We start from the raw sequence: 12998 nt of genomic DNA, 5'->3' as shown, positions 1-12998 counted from the left end.
ATCACTGAGTCCAGTCTGGGACTTTCCCAGTGTCTGCAGGTGATGCAATCATCATCTTGGAAGCTCGAGATGGGTCATATACGTTGTATATATTTCATTATTTCATTATTAATATGATTATCTTTTCTTTTTATTATTTTATTATTAATATCTCATTAAAGTAGTTGAGTCTCTTTAGAAGTCATAAGTCTCTCTCTGTATCTCTCTCTCTTCTTTTCTCTCCCTCCTTCACGGAAAGGGAGAGAGGTTAAAGAGGACATCTGTTGTTCGGTGTAGTGGCCAGCCCAGCCCAAACCATGACAGTGGTGCAAGAGTGGAATCTGCTGGGCAGAGCAGAATGGCAGGGGTGCCTCTCTCCTTGTCTCTTCTAAGGTGGTGCTGGGGCTGCATGATGCGGCCCCTTGAAGCCGTGGCGTTTGAGCTCATCCAGGGAATCCAAGCAGCAAAACTAAATCGTCACCTGCAAGGACAGAGTCAGAAAGTGCTGATGAAACCATGGAGGCAGGAACAGGCGTGAATTTGTCCCCCATGTTTTGGGAAGTCCAACAAAAAAGAGGTAGTTCCTGGCAAAGGAGAGAGAGCCCTTACTGTCAGTGACTATGGTCGTGCTTTGGCCCCTTCTCAACACCTGCCACACCCTGGGGGCATGACAAGTTGACAGAGATGCACAGTGACCCTTTGCCAGGCAGTAGGGCTGGGCAGGGAGCCCCCACGGAGCTGTGATGTGGTCCTTCCTGAAACCTGAGCACCAACATCCCTCACTGTCCCTTGCTAGAAACCCAGGTTTGAAGGCAAAACACGCTTCTTTTGTTTGGTTTGGTTGTTTCATTCTTCCTTCAATTATCTCAGGTGAGATGGTAGCTTTTTAAGGAGTGCCGGTATCTCGGTGTCTACAGCTCCTTGGCACAACCCCTTGCTGGGATTCAGACAACACCAGCCAGTGCAAACAGAGCATCAATAAATGCAAAATGAAAACTGCCAAGGCTAGGCTGGTATGTTCCTCCTGACATACACGTTCTCCCTAGGGCCGGTGCATGCTACCTCTCTGGGGCCATCTCTGTGCACCCTGGAAACATTTCCGCTACTCAGAGCGGTGTTCAGAGCTTTGAAAGGACAGCAGAATCTGTTACACACCTGGGCTCCTCGTTCTTCTTTCCTGCTTGGATGGCCTCAGTTGCCCATCCCTGGGATCTCTTTTTCCAACTTTCTCTTCTTCCTCTCAGGTTGCCCGTCACTCCCTTCTTCGCAGGTTGGTTTTCTCTTTCTGTTTTCTTGTGAAGAGCCTGGCAACCTTTCCATTCAAGCGCCTTGTTAGACAGCTAAACCCATGATAAACTTAAACCAATTCTACTCTTAAGCAAAGCTGGCTCATTGTACCTTTTCTCCTGGGACGAGCTCTGCAGGTGTTCGCCTTCTGGAGCGACTGGAGGCTCCTGCAATGGAAATGTGGCCGTTAACAGGTGGCAAGGACCTACCTGCCCAATTGCTCCCTCATTTCTGAAAGGCAGATCCCTTGGATGGGTTTCCTCAGCTCAGCTGAGCCACTTCTGTTGGGATCACCACACAAAGTGCGATGGCCAACCTGCATCAGCCTTCCAGAGCTGCAGGCTGCTGAATGACCTTGCTTGTCTCTGTGGCACTAGGCCCACCTTCCGAGGCGGGAGGCTTCTACTGTCATGCTGTTTGTGCCTCTGACATACCTCTGCTGTTTCCGCTTCCACCTGAGGTGCTGATAACTCTTCACCAGATGCCCTGGCAAGGTCAGCCACCTCCTCCTCAAAGAGTTCCCCGTTGTGTTCAATGAGGAACTCCACCAGCTCCGTCACCTGCAGACAGCAAACCATTGGTTTCTCCCTAGGTGGCTCAAAATGGGTCAAGCAGCCTCTCCCAGTCCGCACCCTTGCTTCTGCGCAGAAAGCTGCAGCTCTGCACAGGGCTGCTCTTCCCGGCAGCTCTTCCCGACCACCAGCGTTTGCTGAAGAGAGGACGCAGCCAGGTACCTCTGAGCAGCAAAGCTGGGCTGGGCCCAGAAGGCTGTAGGCAGCTGGAAAACACAGCGTACCTTTTGTGTCACCTGCACCAGCGCGTCCAGGGGGAGCGTGTGCTCCTCCAGTGGGCTCAGGAGGTTTGGCCCCACGCAGATGGCCAAGTTCTGTGCTGTCATCCTGCTGGTGGCCACGTTTCTGCTGATGTTCTGAAGCAGGGACAGCAACTGCTTGAGGAGGAGGAAGTTGGCTTTGGGCAACTTGCTGGTCACCCTGAGGGAACAGGAACACAACGTTAAAGAAGTAGATGCTGTGGATACAGGTAGCCCAGGCCAATCTCACCCAAGCCCACCCAAGGGAAGACTCTCTGGCCATGCCTGGCTTACAGCAGAGGGACTGCCTTTGCTGAGGGATGGTCACCTCCCCCCCGCCCCCTTCTCCCTGCCCTTCTGGCAAGGGTCCCTTTGTGCAGCGATCCCCAATGCCTGTGGGAAGTGCTCCAAAAGAGAAATGCTTCTCTGTGCCACTTTATCCCAAACCCCAACCCCACAGCCGGCAGAGAACACGGCTTTTTCAAGGAGGCCCTCACTTTGCAGGCACGTCCAGGCGCCTCTGCCAGTCCCTGCGCAGCAGGCAGGCTGCTGGCCACACTTACTCTTTCAGTGCCGCCAGCTTCTCCTGCCTGCTGGTCATCTGCATAGCACCCATCCACTCCTCAAAGAGCTCTGCGTGCAGGAGCTTGGAGGGGATCTTGCGGAGGAAGTCCTGCAATGCCAAGGGCTGCGCGTGAGGCTTTGGGCACTCCCGCCGGGAGCACAGGCAGCATCCCCGGCACTCTGGCTCAGGAGCCCGTGGCTGGGTTTTGGCTCTTGCTCTCACGGGTGCCCACTGGCACCAAGAAAGCCAGGAGCCGCTGGGCCCCAGGTCAGCAGGGCACACCTTCAAGACGACGGCCAGGAGGTGCGCAGGCTGGCTTTCGAGGTGGACCTCTGCTCCGCTGTCCAGGGCCTCCCTGAGCTCTCGGGAGGCACGCTCACCAGCTGCCAGCCGGAAGATGCCCTCCGAGGATGGGCCATGCTCACGCAGGAGGGCCAGCAGGTCCTGCAGGGCACAGAGGAGGAGAGTTGCTGGGCTGGAGACAGGCTTTGGGGCAGGGGAACCTGCCTTAGGGGCAGGAGCAAGCGTGGGCATCTCCGCAGTTCTCACGGGGGTGGGTGACATGGGGAGGAGCCTGCTTTGTCCCTGAGCCCCACGTGGGGTCCCCTCTGCTAGGGCCACCGCCTCTCCGGAGGAGCCAGAGGGATGGGCCCCCCCTGGCCAGGCATGCTTACCTGGATGGGCTGGGGCAGTGTCCCGTCCTGGCTGCAGAGTTCTGCCAGGGGCCGACCAAAGAGAGTCCCGCTGCTGCCAGAGTCCGATGTCCTGGTCACCTCTGCGGCGGCCGAGGTCCCTCGCCGTGAAAATGGCCAGGGCAGATACTTCCTCCAGCGAATCCCACCTGCTGCCAAGGAAAAGAAAGCAAAGAGGCATGAAGGAGAAGCGCCAGGCAAATGCTCCTGGACCCTCTCGGTGCTGTCCCCCCACCACCGAAAGCAAGGGAGAGGCGTTGCTTGGGAAGGAGGGGCCCTGGGGGCTCAGCTCTCTCCGGCCGCAGAGCGATGGGGATGGACGTGCCCTGCGGGAAGGGCAGCAGCAGCCCCGGTGCAGCACGAGGGCCCGCCTGCGAGAGGAGAGGGGCCGTCCTGTCCCTATGTTCTCCAAACTCACCATCCTTGCGGCCAAGCCCATCTTGGCTGCAAGAGGGGACGGGAGGTGGCCGCTGCTTGGGACCAGCCTGCAAGAAACGCACTGCGCTCACCGAGCAGCCCCGCAGCAGAAAGGGCCCGGGGGGGAGCTGCATCAGCCCCTGGCCGTGTGTGAGAGGTGGAGACGGCCGAGAGCGCAGCCCAAGCGATCCTCACCTCTGCCTGGCGCTTGACCAGCCTCTCCAGGCTGCTGGCGTCTAGTGTCGTCGGCTGGGAAAGGGGAAAAGAGCAGAAGGTCAGAAGCCATGCACCCGATGCCGGGCTGGAGCGGGCTCTGGGGGCAGAGGGGAGACGGGAGGGACACTCACAGCATTTCGGCGCCTCAGCTCCTTCAGCAGGAGCTTGATGGAGGGCAGTCGGGTCACCCGGGCTCCCTCCACTCCTTCTGGTGGCCTGTGCATAGGGAAAGGGACGAGAAGGAGCTGTGTGAGACCCGAGCTGCCTTGTCCCTCTCCTGCCAGCCCAGGGAGCGCTTCCAAGCTGTCCCGAAGCAGCCGGGTAGCGGCCGGCAGTGGAGCGCAGAGCAGCGGCAGTGGTGGGGCCGGGGCTGGGCGGGTGTTGGCTGGACACAGGTGGGCGAAGCAGCTGCACCAGGTCTGCACGCTGGAGAGCTGCCCGCAGCCGCGGGGGCACCTCTCCCCAGCTGGGGAGCGGTGTTTCCCCACGGCACAGCTACACCTGGAGCATCCCGCCGTGCTGTGAGCACAGGTTCCCCAGGCTGCACGGCCAGGCAGGGCTTACCCAAGGAGGGCGTTGAGCCAGAGCTCCTTCACCACCCGGGAGCTGCAGAAAGAGCAGAGAAAGACCCTGAGTGCCCGCTGCTCCCCAGCCTGCGGGCAGAGGTGGGCTGCGGCACAGCCCTGCCCCGTGGGGACGGCCACAGGGGCAGGAGAGAGCCCCGTGGGGCAGGACAGAGGCGCTGCCTGGCCCTGCCGTGGGACCAGGCACTGAGACTCACCAGAACGTGACGATGCAGGAGCCCCAGGGCCACACAAAGACAAGGGACTTGGCCTCCTTGCCTTCCTCCTCCTTGGCGCCATCGCCGGCTGCCCCCTTCCCGCTGCTGAACACCTGCAGCAGGGCCAGGGCCAGGCAGAGCTCTGGGCGTGGGGCGCTGTCACGTCTGCAAAGAGGACCGGCAGGCAATGACCCGGAGGTGGCCAAGCCCGGTGGCTCCCCTCGAGCCTTTGCCTGCCACGGGCACGGCCATGGGCGCATCCAGCAGCAGGGTGCCGGGGGCCTGGGGCAGCTCCTGGGGTGTCCCTGCCCTGGGGCCAGGGCCAGGGCCAGGGCTTGGGAGGAAAGGCAGCCGGGCTCCGCGAGTCTTACTTGGCCTTGGCGATGACCAAGGTGTCCCTGAAGAGGAGGAGGTCCCTCTTCTTCGTCCGCCGGCCCTGGGTCACGCGCACGCGCTGCTGTTCCCGCAGCTCGGGTGATGCCGGCACGAGCAGGCACGGCTGCCCGGGCTCAGGGTCGTCCCTGCGGAGCAGAGGGCGTCGGGCATGAGCAAGGCGGCTGCTGCGGGGCCCGGCTGTGCCGGCGTGTCCCCGAGCCATGGGGGGAGCTCACCTGGAGCCCTGGCAGCAGTTGACCTGTCCCATCCTCACGGGATCAAGGGAATCCTCACGTGGGACACTGCTGTAGAGCTCAGGAGAGTTCCCAGCCGGTCCACGGGAGGCCTCCAAGGGCTTCTCGCTACTGACACGCGGTGCCACAAGCACACTGGGCAAGAGCCGGACTCTCCCCAGTGACGCTCTGCGCTGGCACAGCAACGGCCCTGCAGGCACCGGGGCCTTTTGTGGGCCGGCGTCGGGTCCAACATTGTGATGCCAACAGTCGCTCTGGGGCGTGGGCGGGGGAGGGGCTCCAGGGGGCTCTCCCCAGTGTGCCCATGTCTCCCTTGTACTGGGGAGCTGCTTTCCAGCAGCTTTATAGGCTTTATGGAATCATCTAGGTTGAAGGGATCTTTAAGATCATCGAGTCCAGCCATCAACCCAACACTGCCAAAACCACCACTAAGCCGTGTCCCGAAGCACCACCTCTACCCGTCTTTTAAATACCTCCAGGCATGGCGATTCCACCGCTTCCCTGGGCAGCCTGTTCCAATGTTTGACAATGCTTTTGGTGAAGAAACTTTTCCTAAGATCCAATCTAAACCTCCCCTGGTGTAACTTGAGGCCATTGCCTCTTGTCCTATGACTTGTTACACGAGAGAAGAGATCGACGGCTACTTCTCCACAGCCTCCTTTCAGGCTTTCAGCTTTGTCAGGCTGCTTTTGGTAATGAGTATGTGTGGACGTGTCCCAGGATGCTTCGTGCTCATACCCGTGCCATCCTCAGTCGTTCCCATCATCTTTCTGCAGGTCTACCTGTGCCATTGGCGTGAGGGTGAGAAGGGCATGTTTCCTCCAGCCACAGCAGGGGTCCCAGTGGAAAGGCGCTCCCCTGTTATGGGACAGGGAGAAAGAGGATGCACCCTGGTGACAGAGTCCGGAGACAGAGTTTCCACAGAACTCCGTCTTTGCCTTTTTTCCCTTAATGCAATGTTGACACCAACTTTGTTCTTCACAAAATGAGGGAAAAATCTAGAAGGTTCCTGGAGTGTGTTGGGGATAACTTCCTGACACAACTGGTGAGGGAGCCAACTAGGGAAGGGGCCTTGCTGCCCCTGCTGTTTGTAAACAGAGAAGCACTTGTGGGGCATGTAAGGGTTGGAGGCCATCTGGGGCATAGTGATCATGAAATGATCAGAGTTTTCAATTCTCGGATAAGCAAGGAGAGGACCTTGGGGTCTCTGGACATCTAATATATTTGTAGTGGCATTAAAAGTAAGAAAAACAAGTCAGAAGTTTTGCTTTGCTTCCCTCCTGGACCAGACTGACACAATGTCCAACCTATACTGGTAACCAGTGGTACCGAAGATGTCTGCAGGATATAAACAGTTGGTATTTTTGTGACATCTTGTGGCAACTGGTATTGTGCTTCGTTTTTTCTTTCAATTATACAAACTATATTAACAGATCTGGACAGTTTGGGTTTTTTCCATTTGAGAAGATTAATGAACTCTCTAATCCTTCTTCAATATAGTCAGCACAATGAATTGCTCAGGCACCGTATCCAAAGTGTCCTGTTTGGTTCTTTCTAATAGGTCTAATTCACCCTAACACAGCTGTACTATCACAGCTGTACTATCTTCGCAAAAAAACCTCCTTATTTAAAATGATATAAAGAAGATTTGCCTTCATCACTTTATTTATCTTTCCATAGGAGCAATTCTGCACTAAATAGTTCCTGTGAATAAGTTCTCTCACTGTAAATTCTGATAGAATAGTAAAACACATATATATTTATGACAAATTTAAATCATTTTGACAAGAACTTTGGCATTATTGGTATGTGAAAAAACAGTAAAAAATATAGAAGGAGCTGTAGACACTTTGGACTAAGAAGAACTGAAAGAAAAGATGACCTGAAATGGATCTTCTGGCTAACCTCACATTTTTGTTTCACTTGCAATACTCATTTCCATCATTAGGAACTTTACTCCTCAAAGCAATGAGGTTTCTTCCCCTTAATACATAGTCACTGTTACAGCAACTGCTACACAAGATTTTGTTCCCTTTACCTTTCTACGAAATGTTTGATTCAAAGTACAGTTAAAGATAAAGTCACTCTCAAATCTAACTGCAATTACAATGATTGCTTTCATCATTGCTTTCTCCAATATCCATCAGAATATTAATTCATTTGCATTACTGGAAATATTGCCTCACTGTGGTCTAGTGTGGCAGTGATAGCCTCTGTGAATCCAGAGAAGAGAGGAGATAGGAGAGGAGAGGAGAAGAGAAGAGAGGAGAGGAGATTTCATTTGAAAGGGACCTACAACGATCATCTAGTCCAACTGGCTGACGACTTCATAGCTGCACCTCATAGGACATAACTTCCAGCCCTTTCACCAGCTTTGTTGCCCTCCTCTGGACCCACTCAAGTACCTTAACACTGCGGGGCCCAGAGCTGCACACAGTGCTCAAGATGAGTCCCCACCAACACTAAATACAGAGGGTTAATCACCTCTTTTGACCAGAAGGTTATACTGTGTTTGATGCACCCCAGGATGTGGTTTTCCCTCTTGGCTGCCCGGGCAGATTGCTGACTCATTGAGCCTGCTGTGGACCAGCACCCCCAGATCCCTTTCTGCAAGGCTCCTCCCCAGCCACTCCTCTCTCAATCCTCTACCAAAGCTCTTGAGAACCTGGAGAGTCCCCCACTGACTGGAAGTTTGCTGGCATTGCTCTTATTTACAAGGAAGGTTTTAGGGAAGACTCAGGAAACTACAGATATGTTAGTCTAACTCAACTACCTAGAAAAATTATGAATAATATCACACTGGGTACTACTGAAAGGAGTCGTATATCTTGTATATATTTCATTAATAATATTATCTTTTAATTCTATTATTTTATTATTAATATATCACTAAAGTAGTTGAGTTTTTATAAGTCATAAGTCTCTTTCTCTCTTCTTTCCTTCCTTCTTGGAAAGGGAGAGAGGTTAAAGAGGGCATCTGTTGTTCAGTGTAGTGGCCAGCCCAGTCCAAACCGCAACAGTGGTGCACGAGTGGAATCTGCTGGGCAGAGCAGAAGGGCAGGGGGGGCCTCTCTCCTCGCCTCCGCCGAGGTGGTGCTGGGGCTGCACAATGCAGCCCCTCGAAGCCCAGGTGTTGGAGCTCATCCAGGAGATCCAAGCAGCAAAATCAAATCGGCACCTGAAAGCACAGAGTCACAAAGCGCTGATGAAACCGTGGAGGTGGGAACAGGCGTGACTTTGTCCCCAGCTCTTTGGGAAGTCCAATGAAAAAGGGGTAGTTCCCGGCACAGGAGAGAGAGCCCTAACTGGCAGCATCTACGATCTTGCTTTGGCCCCTTCCCAACACTTGCGACACCCTGAGGGCACAGCAAGTTGACAGAGGTGTGCACTGCCCCTTTGCCAGGCAGTAGGGCTGGGCAGGGAGCCCCCAAGGAACTGTGATGTGGTCCTTTCCAAAACCTGAGCAGCAGCGTCCCTCCTTGTCCCTTGCTAGAAACACAGGTTAGAAGGCAAAACACACTTCTGCTGTATTGTTTGGTTGAGTTTTTTTCTTCCTTCAGCTATCTCAGGTGAAATGGGAGCATTTGAAGAAGTGCCAGGATCTCGGTGTCTACAGCTCCTTGCTGTGTCTTTGGGACTCAGACACCACCAGCCTGTGCTAGGATTGCCAGCTGACGTGAGCAGAAAAGTGGGACTTTGCCTCTTTCTGTAGGGAGCGGGTCAAAGAGCTCCAAATTGTGAGTCTTGTGACCTTGCTGGGGGATCTGCTCAGCCTTGCACAAACAGACCACCAAGAAGTGCAAAATGAAAACTGCCGAGGCTGAGGTGTTACGCCTCTCCTGACGTGCACGTTCTCCCAAGGGCAGGTGCGTGCTTCCGCTCTGGGGCCATCTTTGTGCACCTCAGAAATATTTCCGCTACTCAGAGCGGAACATTCAGAGCTTTGAAAGGACAGCAGAATCTGTTACACACCTGTAACAGAAATGAAAATGAAAATGAAATTACTAGAAGCGCGTGCACAAAGAATGTGAAATGATTACTTTCCAAGTTGCAAAACCAATAAACCAGAGATCCTATTATAGTATCTACATTGGCTTAAGGGGAGGAAAGAGAGCTAAGTCAACTATAACCTGTAACCAAAAAAATTACAAAGTATATTCAAAAATTTGTTTATAAAATAGATAGTAATATAGGATTATTGGAAAGGGTATTCTGCTGTGTGCTGCATACGAGTACTTGCACTGACCAAAGAGCAGCAATGGGTGCTGCCTTTGTGTATCAAGCACAGTTCAGCATCTGCCCGCCCAGAACGAGTAGCTGTGAATAAAACCCAGAGGGTTTATATAGTATGGAACATGCCGTGCAGCATCAATGTTGTCCATCACGTTCCTCCTAGATGACACAAACTGCGATGCGTAACACACTCCCTATGAAGTTCATGTGCCAGCTCCCCAGCTGGGGAGATGTGCCAGCTGGTGGGCATTTGCTCACGGAGCTGGTGAGTGAGCCAGCAAAGCCTCCTGTAAGGGCTGGGATGGGTCTGAGGGTGGTACAGGGCTGCTCCCACTCAGTGCTTCTCCTGGTTTGAGGTAAAACAGAACCCATTTTCTTTTCAGGAATTTTACTTTGCAGCTAAGCCTCTTCCAAGTCGCTCACTCCCTGAAAGTAACAGAATATTTTTCAGACAGTGTGCACTCCTAGCAGAGAAGGTCTGATGTTTCTAGTGAGTACCAGGGAATGGTCTGCAGAGGGGCTCCTGCTTATGCTTGTTGCTAGAACCATCAAGGCCAGCTCGCTTTGTTCTGCACAGAGTTGGAGGGTCGGAAGCAGAAGAGCACAGCGGGGTGGCATGTGTGGGGAGGAGCAGACAGGACAGGTGACCCAAACCTGACCAACAGAGTATCCCAACCCACTGGCATCATGCTCAGTGTAAAAGCTGAGAGATGAGGGCTCACCCTCTTGAATGGGCGGCATCTGAGGAGGACTCTGTCTGTTCGTCTGGCTTTGATCTCGATCTGTGCGTTCCTGACTCCAGATTGGGAATCCAGTTCCCATCCATCACTGAGTCCAGTCTGGGACTTTCCCAGTGTCTGCAGGTGATGCAATCATCATCTTGGAAGCTCGAGATGGGTCATATACGTTGTATATATTTCATTATTTCATTATTAATATGATTATCTTTTCTTTTTATTATTTTATTATTAATATCTCATTAAAGTAGTTGAGTCTCTTTAGAAGTCATAAGTCTCTCTCTGTATCTCTCTCTCTTCTTTTCTCTCCCTCCTTCACGGAAAGGGAGAGAGGTTAAAGAGGACATCTGTTGTTCGGTGTAGTGGCCAGCCCAGCCCAAACCATGACAGTGGTGCAAGAGTGGAATCTGCTGGGCAGAGCAGAATGGCAGGGGTGCCTCTCTCCTTGTCTCTTCTAAGGTGGTGCTGGGGCTGCATGATGCGGCCCCTTGAAGCCGTGGCGTTTGAGCTCATCCAGGGAATCCAAGCAGCAAAACTAAATCGTCACCTGCAAGGACAGAGTCAGAAAGTGCTGATGAAACCATGGAGGCAGGAACAGGCGTGAATTTGTCCCCCATGTTTTGGGAAGTCCAACAAAAAAGAGGTAGTTCCTGGCAAAGGAGAGAGAGCCCTTACTGTCAGTGACTATGGTCGTGCTTTGGCCCCTTCTCAACACCTGCCACACCCTGGGGGCATGACAAGTTGACAGAGATGCACAGTGACCCTTTGCCAGGCAGTAGGGCTGGGCAGGGAGCCCCCACGGAGCTGTGATGTGGTCCTTCCTGAAACCTGAGCACCAACATCCCTCACTGTCCCTTGCTAGAAACCCAGGTTTGAAGGCAAAACACGCTTCTTTTGTTTGGTTTGGTTGTTTCATTCTTCCTTCAATTATCTCAGGTGAGATGGTAGCTTTTTAAGGAGTGCCGGTATCTCGGTGTCTACAGCTCCTTGGCACAACCCCTTGCTGGGATTCAGACAACACCAGCCAGTGCAAACAGAGCATCAATAAATGCAAAATGAAAACTGCCAAGGCTAGGCTGGTATGTTCCTCCTGACATACACGTTCTCCCTAGGGCCGGTGCATGCTACCTCTCTGGGGCCATCTCTGTGCACCCTGGAAACATTTCCGCTACTCAGAGCGGTGTTCAGAGCTTTGAAAGGACAGCAGAATCTGTTACACACCTGGGCTCCTCGTTCTTCTTTCCTGCTTGGATGGCCTCAGTTGCCCATCCCTGGGATCTCTTTTTCCAACTTTCTCTTCTTCCTCTCAGGTTGCCCGTCACTCCCTTCTTCGCAGGTTGGTTTTCTCTTTCTGTTTTCTTGTGAAGAGCCTGGCAACCTTTCCATTCAAGCGCCTTGTTAGACAGCTAAACCCATGATAAACTTAAACCAATTCTACTCTTAAGCAAAGCTGGCTCATTGTACCTTTTCTCCTGGGACGAGCTCTGCAGGTGTTCGCCTTCTGGAGCGACTGGAGGCTCCTGCAATGGAAATGTGGCCGTTAACAGGTGGCAAGGACCTACCTGCCCAATTGCTCCCTCATTTCTGAAAGGCAGATCCCTTGGATGGGTTTCCTCAGCTCAGCTGAGCCACTTCTGTTGGGATCACCACACAAAGTGCGATGGCCAACCTGCATCAGCCTTCCAGAGCTGCAGGCTGCTGAATGACCTTGCTTGTCTCTGTGGCACTAGGCCCACCTTCCGAGGCGGGAGGCTTCTACTGTCATGCTGTTTGTGCCTCTGACATACCTCTGCTGTTTCCGCTTCCACCTGAGGTGCTGATAACTCTTCACCAGATGCCCTGGCAAGGTCAGCCACCTCCTCCTCAAAGAGTTCCCCGTTGTGTTCAATGAGGAACTCCACCAGCTCCGTCACCTGCAGACAGCAAACCATTGGTTTCTCCCTAGGTGGCTCAAAATGGGTCAAGCAGCCTCTCCCACTCCGCACCCTTGCTTCTGCGCAGAAAGCTGCAGCTCTGCACAGGGCTGCTCTTCCCGGCAGCTCTTCCCGACCACCAGCGTTTGCTGAAGAGAGGACGCAGCCAGGTACCTCTGAGCAGCAAAGCTGGGCTGGGCCCAGAAGGCTGTAGGCAGCTGGAAAACACAGCGTACCTTTTGTGTCACCTGCACCAGCGCGTCCAGGGGGAGCGTGTGCTCCTCCAGTGGGCTCAGGAGGTTTGGCCCCACGCAGATGGCCAAGTTCTGTGCTGTCATCCTGCTGGTGGCCACGTTTCTGCTGATGTTCTGAAGCAGGGACAGCAACTGCTTGAGGAGGAGGAAGTTGGCTTTGGGCAACTTGCTGGTCACCCTGAGGGAACAGGAACACAACGTTAAAGAAGTAGATGCTGTGGATACAGGTAGCCCAGGCCAATCTCACCCAAGCCCACCCAAGGGAAGACTCTCTGGCCATGCCTGGCTTACAGCAGAGGGACTGCCTTTGCTGAGGGATGGTCACCTCCCCCCCGCCCCCTTCTCCCTGCCCTTCTGGCAAGGGTCCCTTTGTGCAGCGATCCCCAATGCCTGTGGGAAGTGCTCCAAAAGAGAAATGCTTCTCTGTGCCACTTTATCCCAAACCCCAACCCCACAGCCGGCAGAGAACACGGCTTTTTCAAGG

This window comes from Numenius arquata, chromosome 1 (assembly GCF_964106895.1).
Source record: "Numenius arquata chromosome 1, bNumArq3.hap1.1, whole genome shotgun sequence".
Classification (NCBI taxonomy): Eukaryota; Metazoa; Chordata; class Aves; order Charadriiformes; family Scolopacidae; genus Numenius; species Numenius arquata.
Note: the sequence above shows the minus strand (reverse complement) of the source record.